The following is a 26,441-nucleotide window of genomic DNA, read 5'->3' on the forward strand; positions in this document are numbered from 1 at the left end:
GAGGGGGCAAGGGTGGGTAGCTTTGGTGGGCTGGCAAGGCAGGAGATAAACAGATGCATGTCATTCCGGAGCTCTGAGGGAAGACGCCCCTCAGAGCCAGGGCTCTGCTTTCGTGCCTGCTGTCGTTTCTACCAGCACTGTTCTCAGAACTTTCCATCCAGCACTTGGCAATGGGATAAATCAGAGCCTGACGACTTCTTGGCTACAGCCTCACTGTGCCAGGAGCGTCAGCACCACCAGGCACTCCCTGGTGACATGGTTGGCTCCTTCTATCCAAGCACACAGTAATAAAACAACAGCTGGATGCAGGGGCATGGCTGTGGCGTTCTTTCCAGTCACTAACTGAAACTAGCATCTCTCCTTCCCCCTCCCCCTCCCTCACACCCCCTCTCCTGTCTCGGTAAAAGTCAGTGAAGGTTTTACACTGGCCCGAAGGATAAGCCAATAGTGTTGGAAGGGACCAGAGAGATGTTGTATGAGTGCATGGTAAATAGGGCAAGAGGGTGGGGGGAACTGAGACTGAGCTGGAGAGGTAGAGTTCCTGGACTTTAAGGCTCCTCATCACCCTCATGCCCTGTCCCAGCACATGCTCGCCCTGCCCATCCCCCACTCCAGGGACAGTGTGGAGCTGCAGGGGTGTGAAGCTGCGCACCCTGAGAATATGGAAGAAGACAGTCTCAAGCTTCACTTCTGCTTCTCCTCTGGCTTTAGGTTCCTCGTCTGGAAAAATAGAAAGTTTGGGCTTAGTAGGTAACTCAAGAGGTTCCACAAACTCTCTGTAATAACTGTGTAAGCAGTCTAGCCATGTGTCTGCCTAAACACAGTATGTGATGCCTCCTGCACCTACTGCATGCAATGAGACACCCGGCAGGCAACACAACACAAACTGCCTGCCATGAAATGAGACACCCCGATCTCAACACGGTGCCCTCTGAACCAGCGCAGTGCCCCTTTATGCAAAGCAGTAGCTTCCAAATCCATTTCAATGGCCTCTGATTTTAGGGTGATGCCCACTGGAGACAAGGCCAGCTTCCTTCTGAGGTAATGATCTGTAGAGACAACAGGGCTGTCTGTGATTCTCCTCTGAACAGGGCTCATATCCACCCCATCCTTGCCCACAGGGCCCTGCTCTGTTCCCTGGGTTTGGCACCAAAGATACCCCCTCCCCTATGTTCACCCAGGGCACATTCTTGCTCACCTTTCAAATGACTCATAGTAGCTAGGGACAGAGTGCCCCAGAGCAAGCTGGCAAGTCAGTGCCCATCCACCCCTTCCTTCCCCAGGTACCACCACTAGGAGCTGTCTGGCTGTCAGCTGTTCCCAAGCTCAGGGGCTCCTTGGGTTACAGAAGCCAGAGGACATGGAAATTGAAACAGGAGAAGCCACTGGTGGGGGGCCAGAGACTCCCTGGGGCAGCTATGGAAAGACAGCCCTGCCAGAATAGCCACATTATTTATTGGTTCTCTAGGGGGAAGGCATATATGGTTATAAAAAGAGACTCTTCAAATCAAACAACAACCAGATTATTCAAGGCTCTCCAAAGTACACCCCAAACATCACCATCACCCCTGTTTAATCAAAGGCCACAGCCAGGGTGGGAAGTACCTAACAATAGCCTGTCAGCATCACAGCCTTTGTTTCCCACTGGGTTCACAAGACAGGGAGCTTAGCAGGGAGGGAGGGACATTTCTGGGCCCACCCAGCTAGCCCAGGCCCCACAAGCTGCTGCTTTGCTGTCCTTAACCAATGTAGGGTTAGAGGGATATTCAAAGGCTCAAGGCATTTCTACCATTCACAAACCACAGCCTGGCTGCCGGGGAGAAGGAGGGCTAGCCAACTGAAAACGTTGTCATGTGGCCCTGCTGTTGAGTGCTGGGATGTGAAGGCCAGAGCAGTGTCTGGGCTGCGAATGGGTTTCACCAGGCTGGATCAGGTGGCCGCTTTCCTGGAAACTGGCCTTCTCGTTGCTAGGCTGATAAGGCAGGGACATTGCTACCCTTGGCGCACATGAGAAACCTTGTTGACGCTGAAGAAGAGCTGGGATCTGTTAACTGTTCAGACAAAGCAGAGGGCCCCTGCAGTTACTCCATATCCCAGAATAACTCAGATCACCAAGGCAGGTGTGCGGTGAGAGAGCCAATGAATCCAACCTTCAGTAAGTGTTCCAGAGGCAGAGAGAAAGACAGCAACAGGATGCAACTTTGGGGCATCCTATCTTCCCCATGTACTCCCCAGATTTTAGCTTCCACCCTGGATAACTGTGGACTCCTGTAACACACATGTGCTAACCACTCCTGACGCTAGACCCCCAAAGCAGCTGCTGGGCAGTACAAGGTACAGGAAGCTGCCTCCTGGGGACAGAGATCTGTATACTAGCAGGTGTGGCTGGGAAGGCGCTGGCCCTGGAGCCTCGCTGTTTATAACTGTGATGGGGGGGCAGGACATTCGGACTTCAAAGGGTTTAGAGGTCAGGCAATGAAGCCTTTTGGCAGAGCTCCAGGGACAAGTAGCTTACACTGATTTCTGCCCCCACCACCATGGCGTAACAAGGCCCCTTTATGTTGTAACTCACAGCACTTGCACCTTGCCTGCAAAGTACCCTCTCCTGGACTGTTCAAACACCCCCCCTCACACACACATACACAGTCTTTCGTCTCACACACACACACACACACACACACACACACACACACACACAGAGTCTTTCATCCATCAGGTAGTTACCAGCCCTTGCATAACCTGTCACTTGAATTTTTCCCAACATTCCCTGCAAGTAGCTGTCAGCCCTTGGGAAGAGGTGAATGGAGAATTGCAATGAGAAGTCCCTAGGTCCCCCTAAAATGAGCCCTGCCTCGTAGCTGCTGGGGTGTGTGCGCGTGCAGGGGTGGGGTCAGGATGCACTGTGTGGCTGGCTTTACCCAATTGGAGCATCCTATTTCTGTCCCCAAAGTGAAGGACAAGACACTGGGTTCCAAACTCTGCTTCCCACAGATCCTTCATGGAGAACAGATTGGATTCCAGAAGGCAAAGGGAATAATGAAGAAAGGAAGGAAAAGAGAAAGGAAGAAAGGCCTGCAGCCATCAGGCCACTGAGACATTAATACAGAAGTAGAGATGAAGCCCACAAATGAGGTCCTCCACTATTGCCTTACAGATGATCCTGCTAGGCTCTGCCCAACAGCTGCCTAGCAACAGGTGCTGGGCTAGGTGCTGAGCTACCCCAAAGCTATCTATCTAAGTAGCTATGTATCTATCTACTTATGTATCTATGTATCTATCTATCTTTGTATCTATCTATCTATCTATCTATCTATCTATCTATCTATCTATCTACCTACCTACCTACCTTTCTATGCTCTCTCCCATCAAATTAAAAAAAAAAAAAAAAAAGACGCACAACACTCACCAAGAGGGATAACATGGAAACGAGCACAAACTGCATTGTGGGTAATTCTGAAATGTGGGTAAGTCTGCATTGTTGTGCCATATGAGTGAGTCTACTCTGGAAAAAGAGACAGAAAGGAAAGGCTGGGAAACCAAGAAAGGAAAAGCAAGCCAACCAGAGATGGGTGTGGTGGCACACACTTGCAGTGGATCACTGGGAAGACTGAGGCAGGAGGATTTGAAGTTCAAGGCCAGATTGCATTACATACCAAGATCCTGTCTCAAGTACTTCTACCACCACCACCAATAATATAATCATAATAACAACAACAACGACACAGTAACAAAAACAGGCAAGATAAAAATAATGCTAAACATGATGATGAGTTTGAAATGGGGGGGTTAGAAAGAGAAAAAAATCAAATGCATATTAAACATACACTATTAAACACACATATCTAATATACATACATTGAGTTATAGAAATCCTATTTATGCCTGAAAGCTAGAAAAAAATAAAACAGCTGGAAAATTTAAAGTATTTTAATGAAAACAAAGTACCATACAAACATCGCATTTATAGTACTGAGTAGTGAACTCCAAAGGTTTCAAGGAAAAAAATGGCTAGGAGTTAGGGAGATGATACAGTAGTTAAGGGCATTTGCTGCTCTTAAAGGCTTTGTTCCCAGTACCCACATGGCAGCCCACAGCCATCTGTAACTCCAACTCCAGGAGATCTGATGCCTATCTCTGGCCTCCACAGGCACTCACAGGGTGTACACACATACATACATGCAAACAAAACACTCATAAGCATATGGTAAAATAATCCATAAAAACAGAGGACAATATTAATCCATCCATTTTATAGCAACCAAGCTCAAATTATTCCACAGTTTTAGTTTGAAAAAGCTGGGGGGGCTGGGGTTGTGGCTCAGCGGCAGAGCGCATGCTTAGCATCCATGAGACCGTTGGTTGCCTCCCCAGAACCAACGAGAAAGTTCACTGAAATCAAAATTATAAACTTTCCCATTTGTAAAACTGGACAGCTGTTGTGGTAACCACATGCGTGGAGCGGTCACCATGAACAGATGTGTGCTTTGGGGAAGCCTTGGTTCAAATCTCACCTGAGCATTTATTGCTGTGCGGGCTCTAGCCATCTGTACTCTGTGCTCTGCTTCCCCCACCTGCAAAAGCAGAAGATAAAAGTGTCTGTTCGGAGGTAGGTGCAACAACTCATCAGCAAACCACGGAAAGTTACTAGAGCATCTCCCAGTTTACTATTAAAGACTCGACAATGTTAACTGTTTGATGATCGCAGGAGATAATTTTATGGCTTTTTATTACCCAGAAGTATGTGGAAGCTGACAAACCAGTTAGAGGGTGGCTTCTGTCACACACATGAGGGATGATGGGGCCAAAACTAAGGCTGAGGCAGTGAGTCTGGAGAGAGAGGACTGAAAAGGGGAGAAAAAAATGGGTGAGAAACCAAATCAACAGACTCTGGAACAGATAAGAGAAAGAGAATAAAATGTACTCGAGTATGCTGTAGAACTTTCCAGCACATACAATCAAGAACTGACAAAAGAAACTAGGAAAATGATGGTAGTCAATGAAAACTGGCAATTGTTGAGTACTTCCTGTGAGCCAGGAATTAGCACCATGTGGTAACTCATTTAATCCTTATGATAGTCCTGGTAGGTAAGCTCTCCCCATTTTACAGATGATAAGACTAAGTCACAGAAAGACTGTAATGTATAAAGACTACACAGTTAGTAGGCAGATGCACTGGACCTTGTGAAACAAGAGAGGGAGTGAGAAGCAAGGTCTTATTGTGCTGTCCAAGCTGGTTGACATTCAGCATCTTGTCCTGGTTGGCTTGGACTGCAACAGTTCTTCCTCCTTAATCTCCCACTTGCTGAGATCAGTGGGTTGTACCATCATTCCTGGCTCTTCCTGATCTTGTAGCCCAGGCTACCCAGCTCAGATGCCCACATATTTAATCTTCTAAAAGACAATGGCTTTTGGATTCAGGAAAGTAACATTGACCTCTGGCCACTGCAATGGAGACACCAGCATGTAACTGCACGTACATATGCTCGTGTGCGCGTACACACACAGACACACAGACACACACACACACACAGAAAGATCACACATGATAATGGTTCAGTAGTGTAAGGGTCATCTAATAGATCAAACACGACAGTTTGAAACTTAGAAGACAGGGAGAGATGACAAAAGAGCTAAAGATTCCAGAGCTGTGGGCACGGTGGGATTAGTATCAGGAAAAGGAGAGAAACTTTGAGATACCCTGGACATGGATGCTCTCAACAGAGTCACAAGGATATCAGGGTGGGCCACTTGTCATTGCAAATGAAGCAGATCTAGATGACTTCCTGAAGAAGGCTTTTGATGGCTCAGATTCTGAAATCCTTTGCCATATGTGAGGGATCTGCTATTTTCTGTGGGTCTTATCTATTTCCCCTAGAGTACCCAGGTGACCACTGCCTCATAGTCCAGACTGAGCAAAGATGTCTGGGCCAATATGATGGACATTAGGTCATGGTACATGACACAAAAGCAAAGCACAGCAGCTGATTAGCTTTACCTGTATTCGTTTGATTCTTATTGTTGTGATAAAACCCCAGGCAAGACCAACTTGAAGAGGAAAGAGTTTATGTTAGCTTACAGATCATAAGAGTTCATCTCTGAGAGAGGCCAAGGCGAAAACCTGGAGGCAAGAACTGACCACAGAGGACTCTGCTTACTGGATTGCTTCACCTAGCTTGCTCAGCTATGTTTCTTATACAGCCCAGGTTCACTCGCATAGGGATGGCCCTGCCCACAGTGGGCTGGACTCCCCTACATCAACTAGCAATCAAGAAAATGCCTCAGAGACTTGCCACAGGTCAGACTGATCAGTTCATTTCTTCAGCTGAGGTTCCCTTTTCCTTTGTGACTCTAGGTTTGTATCAAGTGACAGGTAGACCTAATGATGACACCATTTGTGGCACTGTGATGGTATCCAGTGGGGTTGGAGTAGCCAGTGGATTCTGTGTCCCCCTAAACTACGATTGACCTTAGATAGACTCTTCATTTCCAGCTTTCTTCTCGAGTCTTTCTTTCTGTTCGGGGAATGTCCTAAATTCCCTTTGCCGGGGTTATTTCTTTTGTTTAATCTGCACTCCTGTCCAGCCCAATACCAACACAGTTTTTCTCAATTCTATTCTTCTTGCTTTCTTTTCTTTCCTGTATAAAAGAGGAGGGAAATACATATTCCCAGCATGCAGCATCCGCAACGGTGATTACCTCTGGGTTCAATGCCTCCATAGGGATGCTTCCCCTTGGGAGCCTGACGTTTTTCTAAATATACATAAGATGGGATGTTTATATACATCCAAAAATATATAGGCTGGGAGGATGTTTGCATAGAATTGACTCATCTCCTCCTGTACCCTTTGATATCACCTCTAGATGATACAAATTCTTTTTCCCTGATGCCTGAGGTCTGACAAGCAGCTTACTCAACTTTCTTAATTAACTTCAATCCTAATTCTAGCTCCAACTTGGTAAGGTTAATTAAAACAACCAATGCTAGACAGTCTTTACAACCCATTATCCCAGAGCCCGGAGATGTTCCCAGGGTTCCTTACTACAGATATCCCTTGGAAGAGAATACCCAAATCAGCAGATGCTCATGGCCCTTATATCAGATGGGATGCTATTTGCAGTGAACTGACACGCATCCTCCTGTATCCTTTAATACACTTCTTGATGACTTATAGTATCCAATACAAGGTAGATGTTGTATAACAAATTAAGCTGCAATGCCCTGGGAACAAGGAGAAAAGTCTGTACACACTTGGTCCTGATGTGACCTTTAAAAATACTTTCATCTGGTGCTTGACTGAACTTGGGAGGGCAAATCCTTAGATGTGGATGTTAGGTCTCAAACCCAGGACAAAAGACTAAAGTGCTTATTTAGCATATCAAAGTGGACTGGGCCACTAGGTTCTCCCAGCATCCTTCAGTCCCTACCTGTTACAGGGTATGACTGGCATACTTTGCCCCCTACCCTACTTCTCCAGCCCAGGGGTTGGGCTGCCCTTTCCCCAATGGTATAATCTAACCATTTTGATTACTTAGCTTTTCATCTACCCTTTATCCTCCTGGCCTCTTGGTCTGACTCTCCCCTCACCCGTCTTCCTCTCCCCTCACATTGTTGGCATCAAGAACTGGTTTTACAGTCAGGTCTCAAGTCATCTCCAAATCCAGCAATGATGATAAGTCATCCATAGTCGACAGGGACCCCATGCATCTGTTGCCATGGCAATCACCATGGATCCCTAGAGTCCACCTGGTCCACCTCCCACCTCTACCTTCAAGTGGCTAGCTACATCACAGCCTAAATAAAAGGTAGGCTTTTCTGACCTTTGTTCTCTCTTCTCCTTCCCCCTTTGTCTCCGCCGCCCCCTTTTGCCCCTTTCCTCCCACAGTAAACCTCTCTCAGGTAGAACTGTACTGGCCTGGTGTGGTCTGTCTGGACATGAGTCGTGTTTCTAACACAACACACATGGCTTAGGGTCATGTCACTCTGGACTCTCTCAGATGTCCCTGCCTCTGGCTATGCTTTCCCTCGTATAAACCTTCTCCTCCACCATATCCAGGAGCGGTCATGGCCTCTCTTTGTATTACTTTTTTTACTCAGTGGAATGAACATGGATGGCTGCTCATATTTCTTCTTGGTTGCTCAGTGCCTCTGCCAAGATAGTCTCAGTGTCATTTATAGACCTGGGACAGGCTGCAGAAGGGTTCCCCACAGCTATCCTCCCACAGATCATGGAGCCAGTCATGACCCTTTCCCAAGACCATAAGATCAAGCTCACTGTCTGACCCACACTAGGCCTCAAGATCCTGGCCAAGGGCACCTAATGAAGGTAACCTGCGGATCCTCTCCTGTGAGATCTGAGACTCTCTTCTTCCAAAGCCCAAAAAGCACAGAACATAAGGATTTCTCCAAAGAGGGCCCTTGTTTTTCTGACAGAGGGCAGAAGAAATGACTCTGTTCCTATGTTGATGTGCCCCGCACAAAAGAGATGAACGGATATAAAATACAAATGTCATGGTCCCAGACTTGGCCCGGCAAAGGCCCCTAAGGCTATCATTTCTTTTTCATGGGACTGCATGGGAGTGAAAAGCAGCATTGACTGTGGCACTGGCTGCTCACACTAGATGAAGTTGAAATTAGACAATTCTTAAAGACATGTGTCTTGTCTACATGGGATGAGAGCCAGCCCCTCTGGGAAGAGCCAAGCTGGAAGGCAGGCGGCTCCAGCAGGTCCCAGCAGTGAGTTTCACATTCACTGTGCACGCTGCCTAAGCTTTTTCTCTGCACAACATCTGAGCCACTGTAGCTCCCCAGGACAGAGGGCGAGATAGCCCCTCCCCCGTCCCCCCACACCCCCTCCCCATCAAGCCTCCACTGGAACAGGTGATGGAGTGGTTAGCCATTTTTAAAAGGTGATGGCATGGAAAAACCAAGTCATCGTAGCAAGGCTCAAGGCTGGAAGCCCTTCTTGTTTTCCTGGAATAGTTGCACCAGGGCTAGAGATGGGACTGTAACTGAGCAGTTAGAAAACCACTGCTAAGAGCTGCCCTGCCCTGCCCAGCCATTGTATGGGGAGATCTTTTTGGTTCTTAGTTTTATTTTAGCTTTTGCAGTTCTGTGGGTAGAAAGCATTCTTAACCACTAAACTATTCATCCCTTGGCCCCTTTATTTTGGGTTTTAAATTTTGAGACAAGTTCTCACTGTGCTGCCTTGGCTGGCTCTGATTTCACTCTGTAGCCCAGGCTGGCCTGGAACTTTCACTCCTCCCTCAACTTCTCAAATAGCTGGGTCTACGGCCTAAGCCACCAGGAGGTCCAACTCATTGTCTTCCTGGTCTTCTTGCTATCTAACCAAGGTGAAGGGGTGGTCATGTGACCCTGGCTCAGCAAATAAGAATCTCTCTCTTAAAATAAGGACTAATCCTGTAAGTATAAAAAATAATCATGGAGGTTGAAGCCAGATTATGTGCCCTCTGCCTTCCATCCCTTAGTCAGCCTAAAAGTGCTAAGAAACAGGTAGGAACTCTGAGGAATCAGTGGGGAAACTCGGAGGACGACTGCATATGGAGGCAACACCAAAGGCAGGAATGGGCTGGAAATGAGGATGATCAACAGTAATTCATAGTGTGGTGCAAAGTAGCTGGCAGGGAAGATCTCGAAAGCCTCTCTGAAAAGAAATGATACAAGCTTGAGGTGATGAATCTGCCCCTCACCCTGACTTGATGACTGTGAAATGCGTCCATTGATCCAAGCATCAAACCACAATACAAAAATCTGTACAGTTAGAGGAAGAGAAGTGGAGTGGGAGGAGGAGGGAGTCCAGAGGGAGGGCTCAGGAAGGAGAATGTCTTCTTCATGCGCTCTGCTCTCCACCAGACTTTTAGAGCTCTCATGTGCACAGACTACCTCTGTCTGGGAAATGAAGCCCAAAGAAAGAGCCTGACTGCCCAACCCCTCTCAGGACCCCAAGAGTGCAGAGGATAGATAAACTTCCCTGTCTCTGTGTATCAGTCTTTCAAGACCCCTGAACCCCATTTCAAGCATCAGGCTGCCCTAACTCAGGAAGATAAAAAATGGACCTCCCAGGCAAGACATCTGAGGTTCTCCTTGTCCTGGTGGGTCCCCCAACTTCATCTAGTCATTTCTACTCTCCCCCAAATTCCATGCCTACTTTGTCTCTCAGTTCTGAGAATGGCACAGTCTGAGGATTGAGAGACTGGACCTTTGCTGAGACTCATGACATAGTCTAGGTACTTGATAGCCTACGGCAGTGGTTTCCAATTTTCCTAATGCTGTGACTCTTTATATAGTTCATGTTGTAGTTGGTGACCCCAACTTATTTCTGTTGCTACTTCATAAATTTTTGAATTGTTGCTACTTTAAATTTTGCTACTGTTATGAATCATAATATAAATATCTGATATTCAGGATATCAGATATGTAATCCTTGTAAAAGGATCTGTCGACCTCCCCCCAAAGGGGACATGTCCCACAGGCTGAGAACTGCTGTCCTGAGAGATCATGAACACAGAGTGGGGAATAAAAACAGAGGAAAACAAACAGAATGGGTGCTGGTGGATGGAGTCACGTAATAAAATGGAAACAAGAACTTAAAAATAACTGTCAGCCTTTACCTAAGAAAGAAGGAAGGAGAACTCAGCTCTAAAGAGCTGATAGCCATAAGTGAAAACCAATTTGACATTGGACTTAAAAAACAAAGAGTGGATAGAGAATATGGGGAGCCAAGGACGGACTTGGTGATGCAGCACTTGCCTAGAAGGTGAGATGCCCTCAGGTTCTAACCAAAGGACCACAAGGCAGAGAGAGAGAGAGAGAGAGAGAGAGAGAGAGAGAGAGAGAGAGAGAGAGAGAGAGAGAGAAGAGATAAGTAAACTACCCTTTCAGAAAGTAAGCTTTGGTGTTTAATGTCACCAAGGCCATCTATCTGTACCCTTAACCTGGCTTCTGATTCTGGTATGGACACTGAAAGGTAATTCTTCCCCCACATACACTTGATCATAAGAAGCATCACATTAAACCTACCCAACCCCAGGACTCACTTCTGTCTAATGCATTAGAATCTACAGAAGGGCTGTGGGTAAGCATGCCTGATAAGTAGCCCTCATTCCTCTTCCCTCCCCATCCTCAGAGTGATGGTGAAAGACTCCTATTATAGGAAAATTCCCACCCAGAACAATAGGAATGCACATGAGGTTTGTTATTTTAGTGACCTGTGTAGCTAGAACTGAAGACACAGCAAGGTGGCCATCTCTAGGGAAACGGGTCTAAAGACCACTGTTGATAACTGCATACAAGGGTATAAACACTGTGGTAACTCATAGCCACTGAACTGAGTGTCCACACACCACCACAGAGGGAACTTTAGACACATTTGATAGTCTGAAAAGAAGCGTATAAACGTGAAATGCAAACACATGCTTTCTATCCATGGGTATGGACTTAAATCAAAGGCATAAATCAAATTCCTGTAAAGTGGTTGTCTTTGAGGAGGAAAGAAAAGGGATGTGAGGATCAATTAAAAGAAGCAAAGCAAGATGTGCTTTGCCCAGACCTATGAGGACAGGGCCCACAAACTGGGAAGTAGACCTGATCTAGTTCCTTATACATATCTGAGTTGGGGGTGGGAGGGAGCCCAGGTTAAATCACGTCTATAGTGAAGTTCTAGAGACCTGGCTTCCTTCTGCCTGGGTTGTCAAAGCTTGCCTGAGGTCTGTCTCCTTCAGTTCTGCAACTCCTGTATCCTCCCAGTAAATAACCATTCTACACTCCATCCTCTCCCCATGAGATGAGAGAATCAGCTTCTCCTTTTGGCCACTAACAACCCAGTGTGCCCCCCATGAACCTATTTTCAGGCAACACAGGGCTCTATGTGGTGAACTGCCTTTTGGGTAAAGAGAGAAAATGACCATTGATCTCCCCCACCCAGGCTCCAGGGCCATGACTACTGTTTGACTTTGAAGTCCTGAGTTTCATAAGAAAGCAAGCTTTGGTTCCTACCTCTGGGTTTCTGTCTTAGATTTTCTTTATGTGAGCTAAAAGAAACCCTTCCTTCCCCAAGTTGTTTTTGTTGATTGTTTTATCACAGCAACAGAAAAACAGAAGAGGGTGCCATGCCCCAGGGGTCCTACTTCCCATAAGTTCCACAGATTTTCAAAAGAGGGCCACCATCTGGAGACCAACTTTTCAAACTCAGGAGCCTGTGGGGGACATTTCACCACTGTACCATCAGGAGGTCTTTAGGTCATAGAGGACATGACACCAACTGGCCCTGAGGGACCTCACCCCTTCTCACACTCCTCTGCTTCTGGGCTGGGAGGTGTCTGTACGTACACCAACTCTTGCTTCCACCTTGATGTGCTGTGTTGCCAGTGACAACCACCACTGTTCCAGGTTAGCTGCCAAATGACCCTTTATTTAACTCCCATTTCAAGAGACAGCTCTTTCAGGGAAACCTGATTTGGTGCCACTCTAATACGCAGCAGGTCTTGAACCCACTCTCAAGCAACCCTGAAAGCCTCTTAGCACACAGGATACTCTGAGATCAAATCTCCCTTCCCTGGTACATTCTCTAATCCCACTTCTAATTTAAGAAGTTTCCTGATTTCTTTAATTCCTCTTGGTGCTTGCTGAGTTCTTTTTCCTAATCGCTCCTAATCAGTACACATGGTTTCTTCCCCACTGGCTACCCCCACAGACCTCCTACAATCCCCAATCCCCCAATCCCCATCTCCTTCCTTTATAAGTTATCAGCTCTCCTGGGTGTCCAGCAGTCTCATTTCCATTTCCTGGCCTCCCTGACGCCTAGGGACAAACACTAGCATAGGATATTTGGATAAGCAGAGCTAACATGCTGGTAGACTCTATAGTCACCTGAGTTGGAGGGGGCAGGGCAGAGAGAAGACTGGCTTTCTATAGAATCAACATACCTCCGTTTTGAGTTCCTAGTTGGCCTTGACATAAGGCCTATCACACAGCCACACTCCCTTTGCTGCGAACAGGAATCTCAGTCTCCACACACCTCCCAGGGGTTCAGGGAACAATCAACAAATTGTTATTAGTGAATGGTGTTCTTTTTATTATGTATTAGCCATTCCGGGAAAAACCAGTTATTCTATCACAGACAGCCTCTTACAAGAAAAAAAGAAAAGGAAAAAGAAATAGGAGGGAGAACAGGGAAGGGCAGATAATGAGGAATTTCAATATCGGGGGGGGGGGGGGAGATTAAATTTGTACCCAGTTTACAATTTCATTTATCTTTCATGAAAATGAAATTCACGACATTCCAACTGATATGAAAAACCTTGGAACAGCTCAGTCCATGAAAAAAAGAGATACTGGATACTGGCGACGCTTCAGGAGGTAAACTCTCAAAGCATGCTTTCTGCATGGTCCAGATCTGACCCTGGAATGCTAGCTACCTCTGAGCATTCAGATGATGGTACTGGGAAAACCCAAAGCAACTTGATGGCTGAAGGGCAACACAGATCCATCTGAGAGTGGACCCTGTTGTTGTGAGTCGATTGTTCAGTGTCCCCTCTAAAAAAAAATTCCACGATGTTCAGCTTCGTGTTTTCTGCAGCTAGATGCAGGCAGCTGTCCTGTTGACTAAGCATATCTTTAAAGAACCAGGCGAGTTAGGCTGGGTCTAAAAGAAAGGAAACACCCAAACCAGCTTGCTGCTTGCTTGTTCCTTCTATTTTCTGTTCCCGTCAATTTTATTTTGTGGTGTCGATTTTATTTTGTGGTATCTATCCAAGTATCTAGATAGACAGAGGGATAAGGGGTGCAAACTGCAAGGTGGTTCCAGGCGGATGTAAGTAGGAGCAGTATCATATCACCCCACCATGGCCCACGAGACCACCACAGCTCTCCTTTGTTCCATAGGAACGGTTCTCCATGCTGTTTGTCTAGCAAAATTGCCTGTTCCGGTTATGTGCCTGGTGCCCCCTGAGAAACCCATCTAAGGACAGGAAAGGGAAGCAAGTCTTAGTAAGCCCTACTTGTGGAATTCTCTGTGCCGCCTGACTTTCTCTGGAGAGGCGGGAACAGATGTCTCCTCATCTCAGATAGGGCATCCAGGGCAGGTCCAAGAAAGAACTCCACCCCAGTCTAACTTGGTGAAGGAAGGAACGATTGTGATTACCTGGCAATGGCTTATGATGGAAGGACAGATGACTCAAGGGAACTGCCTCACTAAATAGTCCACCCAGCATGGGTGAGGGCTGAGAACACCTCATTGCTGAACCGTGCACAACCTGCAGGGAGCGCCACTGAAGAAAATCTCCCCCACCCCCACCCCCACCCCCAGAAAGTGTTTACTGCTTGTCCGACCTCGGGGAGAGGACAGGCCATGTGCATCTTCTAACACTGGGTTTGAGGAGGCTTGTAAGTTTTGTGGGCCTTTTAGCTTTAAGAGACTCTATCCTCCCTTAGGAGGGAATGTTGAGATTTCGAGGAAACAGCTACACAGGCATCCTACCTTCCCATCCCCTTCCCCCATTAAATTAAATTTGTCCGTAAAGCAAGCTATCAGAAACTCAGTGTTATTTCTGTCTGTCAAGAAGTCTTAACTTGCCCTTCAATGTGGTTTTTTGCTCTGTAATGAACATCCTCCATAACCTGGCTTTGTCTCCTGTCTGTTTTCCTCAATACCCACGGGAACCTGAAACTCTGAGTAGAGAACCCAGTCTGTTTCTTTTATCTTTGAGAACTCCCTCACCACCAGCAGCCCTGTGAGAATGGGCGTATCTTGAGTGTATGAGATAGGTCTAAACGAGTGCCACTGGACCTGGGTAACAGTAGAAAATGTGGCTTCCAAAAGGCCATTGAGCTAATAATCCACTGTCTAAGTCAGGGTTTCTATTCCTCCACAAAACATCATGACCAAGTTGGGGAGGAAAAGGGTTTATTCAGCTTATACTTCCACATTGCTGTTCATCACCAAAGGAGGTCAGGACTGGGACTCACACAGGGCAGGAATCTAGAGGCAGGAGCTGATGCAGAGGCCATGGAGGGATGCTGCTTACTGGGTTGCTTTCCCTGCCTTATTCAGCTTGCTTCTTATAGAACCCAAGACTACCAGCCTAGGGATGGCACCACCCACAACGGGCTGGACCCTGATCCCTTGAGGGATCACTAATTGAGAAAATGCCTTATAGCTGGATCTCATGTAGGCATTCCCTCAAGGGAGGCTCCTTTCTCTGTGATAACTCCAGCTTGTGTCAAGTTAACACACAAAACCAGCCAGTACAATTGACCCCTTTCAACTTAACACACAAACACATCACTATTAAGCCTTAGCCCTTACTTTCTTATTCATCCCCAAGATCTAAATAACTTTAAAAGTCCAACAGTCTTTACAAATTGTTACATATTAAAATTTTAACCCTTTTAAAATATCCAATCTCTTTTGAAATTCTAAGTCTCTTAACTGTGGGCTCCACTAAAATGCTTCTACTTCAAGAGGGAAAAATATCAGGGCCCAATCACAATCAAAAGCAAGATTAGACTCTTACCGTCCAATGTCTGGGACACACTCATGACCTTTTGGGCTCCTCCAAGAGCTTGGGTCACTTCTCCAGCTCTGCCCTGTGTAGCACACACCTTGTCTTCTAGGCTCCAGCTGCTGCTGCTGTTCTTGATGATCATCTCATGGCACTGGTATCTCCAAAACACTGCTGTCTTCTGTTGCAACTAGACAGCACTTTCACAAATAACCTCCCATAGGCTCTTTTCATGGTCTTAAGCCTCAACTTCTCTGCATGACCCCTTCAGTCATGGGCCTTCAACTGCCATTGAGGTTACACCTTTACCCATGGCCTCTTCTGGCCTCTCACAGGGTCAAGCATCAGCTGCTAACCCTTCATGTTTCCAAACTCTTCTACATTACCAAGTCTGGCTGCCAACATGAGGTACAACTGTGGCTGACTCTGGAACACAGCTTCTCTGGGTTCCACTTCCCAGAAGATTTCACCTTAGTGATGCTGGTCTCTTCGCTAATTTCCTAGCTCCAGCTAACCAGCATCAATCGTCCCAGTAATGCAAAGGTTTTGTTTTAGCAGTTCTGGTATCTTGTTAATCACAGCTGATTCTTCAGCCCCAGCTAACCAAAACTATAGAATCTTCACAATCAAAACAGCTACGGCCATGATAAGAGTCTTTAATCTTCCCTCTGAAATTTCACAAGCCAGCCCTCCACTGTTTTCACTGTTCTCAACATTATCTTCCAAGCTCCTACACAACATCCCACAGAGCTCTTAATATCCAATGGCTCTTCTAGCCCAAAGTTCCAAAGTCTTTCCACAGTCCTCCCCAAAATATGGTCAGGCTGTCACATGAATACTCCATTTCTGGGACCAGTTTGTCTTAGTCAAGGTTTGTATTCCTGCACAAAACATCATGATCAAGAAGCAAGTTGGGAGCCGGGCGTGGTGGCACACGCCTTTAATCCCAGCACTCGGGAGGCAGAAGCAAGCCGATTTCTGAGTTTGAGGCCAGCCTGGTCTACAAAGTGAGTTCCAGGACAGCCAGGGTCACACAGAGAAACCCTATCTCAAAATAAAATAAAATAAAATAAAATAAAATAAAATAAAAATTTTAAAGAAGAAGAAGAAGAAGAAGCAGCAGCAGCAGCAAGTTGGGGAGGAAAGGATTTATTTAGCTTATACTTCCACATTGCTGTTCATCACCAAAGGAGGTCAGAACTGGGACTCACACAGGGCAGGAACTTAGAGGCAGGAGCTAATACAGAGGCCATGGAGGGCTGTTGTTTACTGGATTGCTTTCCCTGGCTTACTCAGCTTGCTTTCTTATAGAACCCAGGACTACCAGCTTAGGGATGGCTCCACCCACAATGGGCTGGGCCCTGACTCCTTGAGGGATCACTAATTGAGAAAATGCCTTATAGCTGGATCTCATGTAGGCATTCCCTCAAGGGAGGCTCCTTTCTCTGTGATAACTCCAGCTTGTGTCAAGTTGACACACAGGACACCAGCCAGGACACCCTCAATGTTCGTTCTTTCCTCTACAACTCACAAAACCAACAAATTATTCAATTTGCTTGATTTTTCTTTGCATTCTAGGTCTTTTAAGCATTTTTGACATTTATAAGTCAGGATCCAGAATCTGTCTGTCTTTTCTCTGTCTCTGTCTCTCTCTCACACACACTCAAACATAAACACCAAAACAAGCTTTACACAATGACACTTGCTTTATGCAAAGCACTGCTACTTCCCATCCCCCCCCCCCATTTATTTGATTGGGGTTTAAAGTATCCATAGTCCTCTAAATGCTTTTCTGGCTGCCCGTGGAACTACAGCTCCCAGCATCCATCATGTTTTTGCTCTGCACTGAAGATTGATCTGTGGCTGGTTTTTGCATCTGCCTCTTCCTAGGGTCTGTGCTCCTCTGGGAGATCTCAGGGCAAGAGAAGCTAAGAACTTCATTTCCTCAGCCACCTCTCTAACAGTTCCATTTGGTCCCACCTACCTGAGAAAGTCTTAGTGCAGGCTCAAGCTAAAATCCACGCCTTCCCCCTTCTAGTACAGTGGTTCTCAATCTTCTTAATGCTGCAACCCTTTAATACAGTTCTCACATTCAAGTAATAACATTCAGCGGTCCTTCACTCAGAATACCAACAAGATGCAGTCAGCCAGAAAATGGAAGAGAGGCCCACATGGTTCTGCAAAGAGGGCAAGCTATCCTGACTGAAGTCCTTTGATTTAGGTCAAAGCCCATCTTTATGTTCCCTTTGTTGGAGTCCTTTCACACCACAACACTTTGCCTTGGTAGACAGTGTTTTTTACAGGCAATTGCAAATCCTTTTGTGAAATGAGCCAGTGTTTAGCTACTTCAGCGTGTCCATGTACACCCGCCCTGCACATGCGTCAAGGTGTAGATGTTTAACTGTCACTTGGGATAGAGTTCAGACTAGCTTCAGGGTCAATGTCAGGCCATTCACATCAGCCTCACCTGGGAACCTGCCAGGCATATCCTCTCAGGCCCCACCCAAACTGCACTGGAAACCGTGGTGGCGTTGGGCAGGTACCCGGGTGCATGTCAAAGCTGGAAGAACCTTAGTTTTAGATGCTTGAATCAAACCAGGAATACATTTCCACCCTAAACCCACAGCTACTTTATCCACCACCCTAAAACATATAAGAGCAAGGAACACATCAGAGCTAGACAGAAACCGGTTGGGCTCACCACCATAATGTCTGAATTGTCCTCAGTCAATGGCAGTGCCCATGGCTCTTTGAGTCCTGCCCTGCCTGCCCCCACACATATGAAGGTGCGTGTTGATCTGCAACTGCGATACTTGCTTTCTCCCTCCATGAGAGAGAGCTCCAGTCCGGTTAAGCTGACAGGCAAGGGAAGAAGAATGCAGGTAGCACAAAGTGACCACACAGAAAGGAAAAGTGACTGCAGGAGCGGGGAGAGAGGCATGAGTAGAGAGCGGAGCGTTGTCAGGGGGAAAGGAACACACTGCTCCGGAGAGGAGTGGAGACTGAGTGTTCAGATAGCAGATGAAGGAATGAGAGCAGGGCCTGGGGACTTAGCTCAGTCAAGAAGTGCTTACGATGCAGACACAAGGACATGAGTTCCGATCCACACCACCCAACTCCAGGTTCAATGGGAGACCTCGTCTCAAAAAATAAGGTGAAAGGCAAGCATGGTGGCCTGACCTCGAATCCCAGCACTCAGGAAGCAGAGGCAGGTGGATCTCTGAGTTTGCAGCCAGACTGCTCTATATTGTGAGTGAGCCTATATAGCTATGGCTATAAGCAAGACCACCTCTCAATACATAAATACAATAAGGTGGAAAGCTGGAGAGATGGCTCCATGGTACGAGGAACATGGTTCACATTGCAAGAAACCCATAAATATTTGGGTTGGTGTGGCCTCCCACCTGTAATTCTAGTCCCTGAAGGAGGAGCTGGGGATCCTCAGGGTAAGCTGCTAGCCATATCGATGAGCTCTGTGTTTGATTGAGAGGGCCTGCCTCAACGAATAAGGTGCAGTAAGTGTCCCTAGAGGATGACTCCCAACTTCAATCGCGGGCTTCCACCTGGAATGCACATACACACATGTGCACATGCAGTCACGTACATGTGCATCCACGCACATGTAAAAACATACCTACACACGCATGCACGCCGCACACACACACACACATGGAAAAGGAACCAATGGTAAGGTAGAAAAGCGATTGAGGAAAATCCCTCAGTGTCTGTCCTTCACATGTGCGTGCACGCACAAGAACATGCCCGAACATACACTGCAAAGAAAAAGAAAAAAAACAGAAAACAATAAAATAAAAGGCAAAGGAGGGAAATCGACAAACTGGAGCAGAAGAGAGGCTGCAGGGAGGGAGGGATTAGAGTCTTCGCTAGGAAACAGCTTTCCTCCCAGCGTGGGACTTCATCTAATTGCCCTGTTCTTGAGCTGGACCGGTCCCGGACTTGGAAAAGGCCATAAGCATCTTATAGGCTAGGCGTATGCTCCATCTAATCCCCAACTGTATGGCTTGTGTGCCGGCTGCAGACAGCAGGCTCATGCCAGCTGCCAGGTGCCGGGGCCCAACACAATGGATTCCAGACGGCCAGGAGCCAGACAGAGGAGGGGAGAGACCAGCGATTCCCCCCAGACCCCAGACCCTGGCCAGGAGCAGGGAAAGCCTTCTTTCTCCCTCATCCTATTTAAAGGCTGGATGGAAGCGTGTCCAGATTCCAGGCATCTCACATTGCTTTGCTCCGAGCTTTTGCTCAGAAGTCAGTTTGCCAGAATGAACAAATGTTCAATTCTGTCAGCTGGAAAATGAGAGGAACAGAGGGGAGGAAGGAAGGAGAGTGTAAAAGAATGAAGAAGGGATCGTAATGGGGAGGCTTGGTCCTTGCTCATTCTCTAACTCTCCCTAACTGTCTGTAGAAAGGCTCGCATGGCCACAGGGACTTGCTCTCTACGTTCAGATTTATTTATTTATTATTATATGTATATATATACATATATATATATATATATATTGTTTTTTTCGAGACAGGGTTTCTCTGTATAGCCCTGGCTGTCCTAGAACTCACTTTGTAGACCAGACTGGCCTCGAACTCAGAAATCCGCTTGCCTCTGCCTCCCAAATGCTGGGATTAAAGGCGTGTGCCACCACACCCAGCTCCACGTTCAGATTTTTGTTTGTTTGTTTGTTCAGTTGGTTGGTTGGTTTTGGTTTTGGTTTGTTTTGCTTTTACACTTTGTTTTCCTTACTTTTTTAGTATCCCCTTTCAAAGTAGGAATTAGTTTAATCTAAGAGCATCCTAAGGGAAGGGAAGTTAGCCATCCAGGAGGAGGGCTGGAATGTCTGGAAATTACTGGAGGGAATTAAAAAAAAAAAAAACCAAAAAACAAAAAACCATGACTTCACCTAACTCACACTGTGACAGGAGACATGTTAGCACTTGGGGAAAGACAGGTGTGGAGAGAGGAGGGCCTTTGAAAGGGACTCATGGGTTTCTGGTTGCCAGCCCAGATCTGACAACCCTGGAGGGCGCCAGCTCTCTTTTCTCCTGGAGCCCCACCCCAACCCCTGACTCCACCCATTGTGTCAGACTGCGCCACAAAATGACAGTTCCCGAAACCACCCACCCCTTGAACTTAGAGAAAAAATGTCTTAAAAGAATCAGGAAGAGGGAAGAGGGAAGAAAGTCAAGAGTGTAGCTATCAAATAGGCCATAGATCCAAAACATTATATAAGGGTAGCCTTAAGGGGAGGGTGAGAAAGAAAAGTAAGGATGAATGATCAGCTGGCAGAGTCTGGAGTCGTGATTCATTCACTCACATCTCAGCTGGACAGCTAAGAAGGCCCCAAGGTGAGAGTTTTAAAAATGACGCAAATATTATGGGAGTGATGGGTGGAATGTCGTGACCTGGGTTGGCATGGGATGCGATGGGTAAGGTGGGCTGATGGGAAATACTGAGCTCTGGGAAGGAAAGATCTGTACAAAGGAGGTGGTCCTCTAAAGCAGAGGTTTTATTTATACTGAGGAGCTGCAGGGCATTCTTCAGCTCAGCATTTCCTATCCACCTGACCCTTCCCAGCCCAGATGATGATCTTTTAAGCCTACTGCTCCAGCCACACTGGAAGACTGCATGCTGTTGCGCTACACAGTTTAACCACTAGCATGGGTTGGAGGGACAGGCTCTTAAGATTCCCCAGGGAAGATATATTTACAAACGCACCCAGGATCAAAGGAGCCACATGACAAAGGAGAGACGGAACTCACCCCATGTCCAGGGAGCTCTTTGCACCACGCACACTGCCCACTCCTATTTGCAGAAGACAGCACCTGAGCCTGCTCAGTAAATCTGGCTTCAGTATTGCCAGGCACGGGTGTCCATAAGCCCAGCGGTCAGAAGACTGAGGCAGGAGAATAGTAATCTGAAGCCAGTCTAGGTCACATAGAGAGAGACTTTGTCTCAAAGAAGAAAGAAAAAAAGCAGTGCGGTATAGAAGGTTAGAGTGCTAAGGAGCTGTTTCCCAGCATTACTTTTGAGATACCTCAACTTCCAAAAGATGGGACCTGTCCCTCATCTCCCCACCATTTCACACTCCCAGGATCCAGGGACCAAGTACTAAAATCGTTATGGCATGCATGTTGGTTAAAATCTCATCACAGACATTTCACTTGAAAAAAAAAATCAAAGTCAAATTCTTCAATCTAGTAACTGCTGAAGTTGCTCTGTCTGGTTACAGATGAAGATGTAGCTCTTGGCTGTCTCTCCAGCACCACACTGCTGGTCACGTACACCTTCTATGATGCTAATGGGTAACCTTCTGAAAACTCCTGGGCAGGCTCTCAGAAAGTTTCTCCTGCTCTTTGACAGAGAATTGGTTGAAAGGGATGTAGCCAAAACTGTAACCAAAGGTGGCATTACACTTCCAGAAAAGTCTCAAGGAAAGGCGTTTCAAGAAACAGTCGAAGCTGTGGGATTGGGTGAGAAATGAAGGGATTCAACCAGTTAGTATGAAGTATGGAGAACAAGTTCTCCCAGAATATGGAGGCACCAAAGTTGTTCTAGACGACGAGGATTATCTCTTATGTACAGATGGCAATATTTTTGGAAAGTAGGTGGACTGAAATCACCACTGAAATGGTGTCACATGAACTGCCCATTTCACTGACACTGTGAACTATTTCATCATGTAAATAATTCCCATGGCTTCTTTTATATTAAACTGATGATACTCCAACTAAAAATAAAGTGTACAAGTTGATAGATTTTTTAACCAAGGTTGTGTATATGTTAGCGGGAGACCGGAGCCCCCCTTCTCACTAAAAACTTACATTATCGACAGTTAACTATGCTCTCAGGACTACATTAATCCCTTCTATCAACTTGTACAACTGTGCACAGCGATACTGGGATGTGCTGGCCAGTATGATCTTCGAGTGATGGCAATTAGTACAAAATAATTAGAACATTATAAATCTCGTCCCGGGAAGGGATTCATGTAGTTCTGGGAGCATAGTTAACTGTCGAGAATGTAAGTTGTTAGTAAGAAGGGGGGCTCTGGTCTCCCACTTTGTCTTGCCATCTGACCTCTTCCCTCCTGCACGGTGCCTGTCACGGTGTGAGACAGCAAGGAAGTTCACTCTCCAGAGGCAGATGCATTGTCATCTCCAGTCCCGGGTTTTGGATCTCCCAAACAGCAAGCTAAGAGAAAACTTTTCAGTATAAAAATCCCCAGGCTTGGGGATTTCATTATTGCAGCATAGACTGGAGGAATGCACACTTTATTAGTAGGATGCTCCTCAGAAGTTTTGTATTAATAGGGAAACCGAGGAGAGTACGTAGCTCCTCCTCCTTTTATGGATGTCTTAGACTAGGATGTTTTGTTAGTTGTGATCCATGAGCCACTGTTGATGTTCTTATTCAATGAATGCTTTATTTAGCTCCCAAGTTTCAGCCTTAGTTTTTTGTTACTTGTTTTTTTTTTCCTTTGTTTATTTCTTTGGGTTGTTTGTTTGTTTGTTTCATTCTTCTTTCTGGGTACCACATTACGATGACATCCGTAGCCTCCTCCCTGGTGTGACAGCTCCTTAGACGATGCTCCTTGTTTTTGATGACCTTCACGGCTTTAAGGAGCATTAAGGGGTTTTGTAGACTGTTCGGAAGCCAGGCTTGGTTGATGGTCTCCTCATGTCAAGGGATCTGGGCGATGGTGCTTAGTTCGGAGACCACTGAGGTCAAGTGCCACTCTAGTCCTGACTTGGCTTGCCCTATTGATGCTGCTGTTGTCTAGAAAAGGCATCTTCATGATGAAACTCCTCCTCTATCCCTTTCTCCATGTACTTCCTAGAAGTTATCCCTTGCAGCCCACACTTGAAAGTGGGGAGTTCAATAGGAGAGATGTATGTATGTATGTATGTATGTATGTATGTATGTATGTATGCATGCATGCATTTATTTGAAACACACTCTCAATACACAGCCCAGGCTGCCACCTTGAACTCAATAACCCTCTTGCCTTGGCCTTTTAGGCATGTGCCACCCTGCCTGTCTGCTGTTTTAGTTAATGGCTTTTATAAAAACGTCATTTTAGAGTGAAACAGAAGTACAGACAGCTCCCATGGGCTTTCTTCTGCCCTGTGTGCACAGGTGTACTTCCTACCTGCAGTCTTCCCCAGGGTGGGACACCTGCTACAACTGTTAGCCTGTTCTAGACACATCCCAGTCAGCCATAGTCCACAGTAAACACCAGGGTTTACTCTTCGTTTGTACACACTTGTCCAATGGTAGTCACAGGGGTGCATCTTTGTAGGGTTGCACAGAGAGTGTGCCTGAGACCAGCTGTATATCGCTCCATACTGCTCATCCCTTGTGGCACCGATTGCCCTTCTTTCTAGAATGGCATCTACTTAGGATCACTCGGTATGGATATTTTTCCTTTTTTGTTTTTCAGACTAATCCCTGTTCTTAAGAATGTCCTCGACATTCTTGTGTGTCTGATCGGTTCTTCAGTTGATTGGCAATGGCGCAGGTGATCTATCCCGTCTAATGTTCTTCCTCAATCCAAGCCGGGTCCCATCATTTCCCCAGACTGGAAGCCAGACACCATCCCTTTCAGGACCTTCCTGACCACCCGAGATACCACTGCAGACCCAGGCCTTTCCTCCTTCTTGGTTTCGTGCTTAGCACTTTCAGTCACAGCCATGTTTTATTTTGTTTTGTTTAATGTCCATCTCCGCAAGAACAAAGACCACTGCTGCATTAGGTCGTTTTCAGCATCTGGTATACTGCTGACTCAGAGGAGTAAATATCGAGTGTGTAAAACCAAACAAACTTAACCCCTACCACTACACCACACATACACACACACACAGGGAGACAGACAGACAGACAGACAGACTTTATGCAAATATGTACATCTGACCACTCACCTGGCTTGCCCTTTGCCTCCAGAGGACAGCTGTAGTTCAGGGTGGGAAGAATGAGACTTGAGAGCACAGTAACCATGACCAGCTCTTTTTCTCCTCTCCTACAGTGTGCTTGCTATAGTGCCTATAGTTCCCATTTGAGATGAATTTATCTGGGGATGTTTTTCCTACTAAATTTTTAGTTTTCTGTTTAAATGTTTAATTTAAAAAAAATCTGAGTGCTTTTGAGCGAGTCAGATAATTTCAAGAACCATGAGGCAACTGTTAGATAGACCCCTTAGGTTCTTCAAGGCCAAGAAGGCACTGGGCTCTGTGGCTCTCCTTCTAGCCCATATTCTAAGTACCAGGCTGACAAATTCTATCTCCCAGTAGCTTCAAGCTCTCTTCTAAGGTCAAAGTGGACATCTGTCTGATCCTGTCCTCCTAAGGGCAGACCTCACCAGAAAGAGTGCTCTTTGAAACCCTAGAACAGTGGTTCTCAAACTCTGGGTGGTGACCCCCTTTGGGGAGTCAAAAGACCCTTTCACAGGAGTCGCCTAAGACAATCAGAAAACAGATATGTATATTATGATTCATAACAGTAGCAAAATTACAGTTATGAAGTAGCAATGGAAGTAATTGTATGGTTGGGGTCACCACAACATGAGGAACTGTATTAAAGGGTGGCAGCTTTAGGAAGGTTGAGAACCACTGCTCTAGAGGTTCAAGGACAGAGCAAGCGGGAGTGCAGGGGGCAGCAGAGTGTAAGCATGATGTGTGCTAGGCACCTAAGCAACTGGGGCCACCTCATTTGTCCTCTGAGCCTGGATGTCAACAGCAGGCCACCTCCCTCGCTGTAATCCTGTTCCCCTGGCTAATGAGAAATTGGCTTACCTCCACACCTGTCTCTGTGTCCATAAATGACAGAATAGTCCACGTGTGTGAGGCAGGCAGGTCCTCTTTCTTTTTCCCAGTCATTTTAGCATGCAGTGTAATGTTGGCCAAAGCCCTTCTCTTTCCAAAGCTCGGGTCTTCTCTTTCTGAGCCCACGATATCAGTGCAGATTCCCCTAGGATTTCATAGGGCTTCCATCTTGTCCCCAACCTCAAACAAACCTACAGCCGTATACCCACACTGGGTTTATTTTCTAAACTATGGCCTAGATTTCTAGGAATGGGGTTAGTATTTTGAGGAAAGAGTGTAGTACGTCGTTTTGTAGCTGTTTCCAAACGTTTCTGGACGAGATGCCCATCTCACCAGCCTCCTGGACCTGGAAGCAATGGATAGTTTTAAATTTTGAAAGCTGAGCTGCGAAAATCTGAAGGTCTGATTCATTTTGCTTTTGCTCATCTGACTCCCTGGGAAGGAGGGGGTTGGGGGACCAGTATCATTCCAAACCTCTAGCTATTAGCACTTCCTTCTCCCTAATTCACCTAGTTTTATCCCCCCCCCCCCACTTCTTGAGATAGGTGTTAGTTTTCTCATATCAAGGTCCAACCATTTACCTACATAGTTACACATTACCCACTTTCCCTTGCTATCTATCAAAGTATATTTCTCATGTAGCTATTGGATAATCAAACACTTTGTTTTTCTGGTAACATTTTCTATTTTCTGTCTGGTTTAAAAAGGACTCTCCACCCATCCTAAGTCCTACTCTATTCTTTTTTTTATTGCAGTTTGCTTCTCTCCTCCCTCTGTGGAGGAGCCAAGTCAGGAAACAAAGGCTCTCTCAGAAACAGAGAGGCCTTGAAGTCTGTTCTCTGGGCCATTTCTTCGGCTCCTGCCACCTATTAGGACTTTAAAACATCGTGTCTTCCAACAGCCTCTCTTAAAATGTCAGCCCGGCTGCAGTAGTAACACTTCAAGGTTGTGTCAGGAAACAGGGCTGGGCTTCAGGAGAACTTTACAAGGACGGACAGCTTGGAAAGAGGACAGAGGAAAAGGGCAAACAGAAGATGAGGGAGGGGGAGGGGAGAAAGAGGAAGAGGGGAGGAAGAGGAGGAGGAAGAGGAAGA

General features: G+C 46.4%; 1 long non-coding RNA gene and 1 pseudogene across 3 annotated transcripts in view; one reads left to right on the forward strand and one right to left on the reverse strand.

Moving 5' to 3' along the window:
- Positions 1-402: 402 nt before the first annotated feature.
- The window catches only part of LOC115032940, a 34,750-nt gene continuing 8,711 nt past the window's right edge, over positions 403-26,441 (reverse strand). For all 3 annotated transcript variants that reach the window (XR_003838593.1, XR_003838592.1, XR_003838594.1), the window contains exons 2-4: positions 25,318-25,693; positions 4,512-4,571; positions 403-720 (exon numbers count right to left, since the gene is read on the reverse strand). This is a non-coding gene — a long non-coding RNA (uncharacterized LOC115032940). The remainder of the gene's footprint in view (positions 721-4,511; positions 4,572-25,317; positions 25,694-26,441) is intronic.
- On the forward strand, positions 21,779-22,143 carry LOC110308493 (annotated as a pseudogene).

Source organism: Mus caroli, chromosome 13 (genome assembly GCF_900094665.2).
Source record: "Mus caroli chromosome 13, CAROLI_EIJ_v1.1, whole genome shotgun sequence".
NCBI classification, from domain to species: Eukaryota; Metazoa; Chordata; class Mammalia; order Rodentia; family Muridae; genus Mus; species Mus caroli.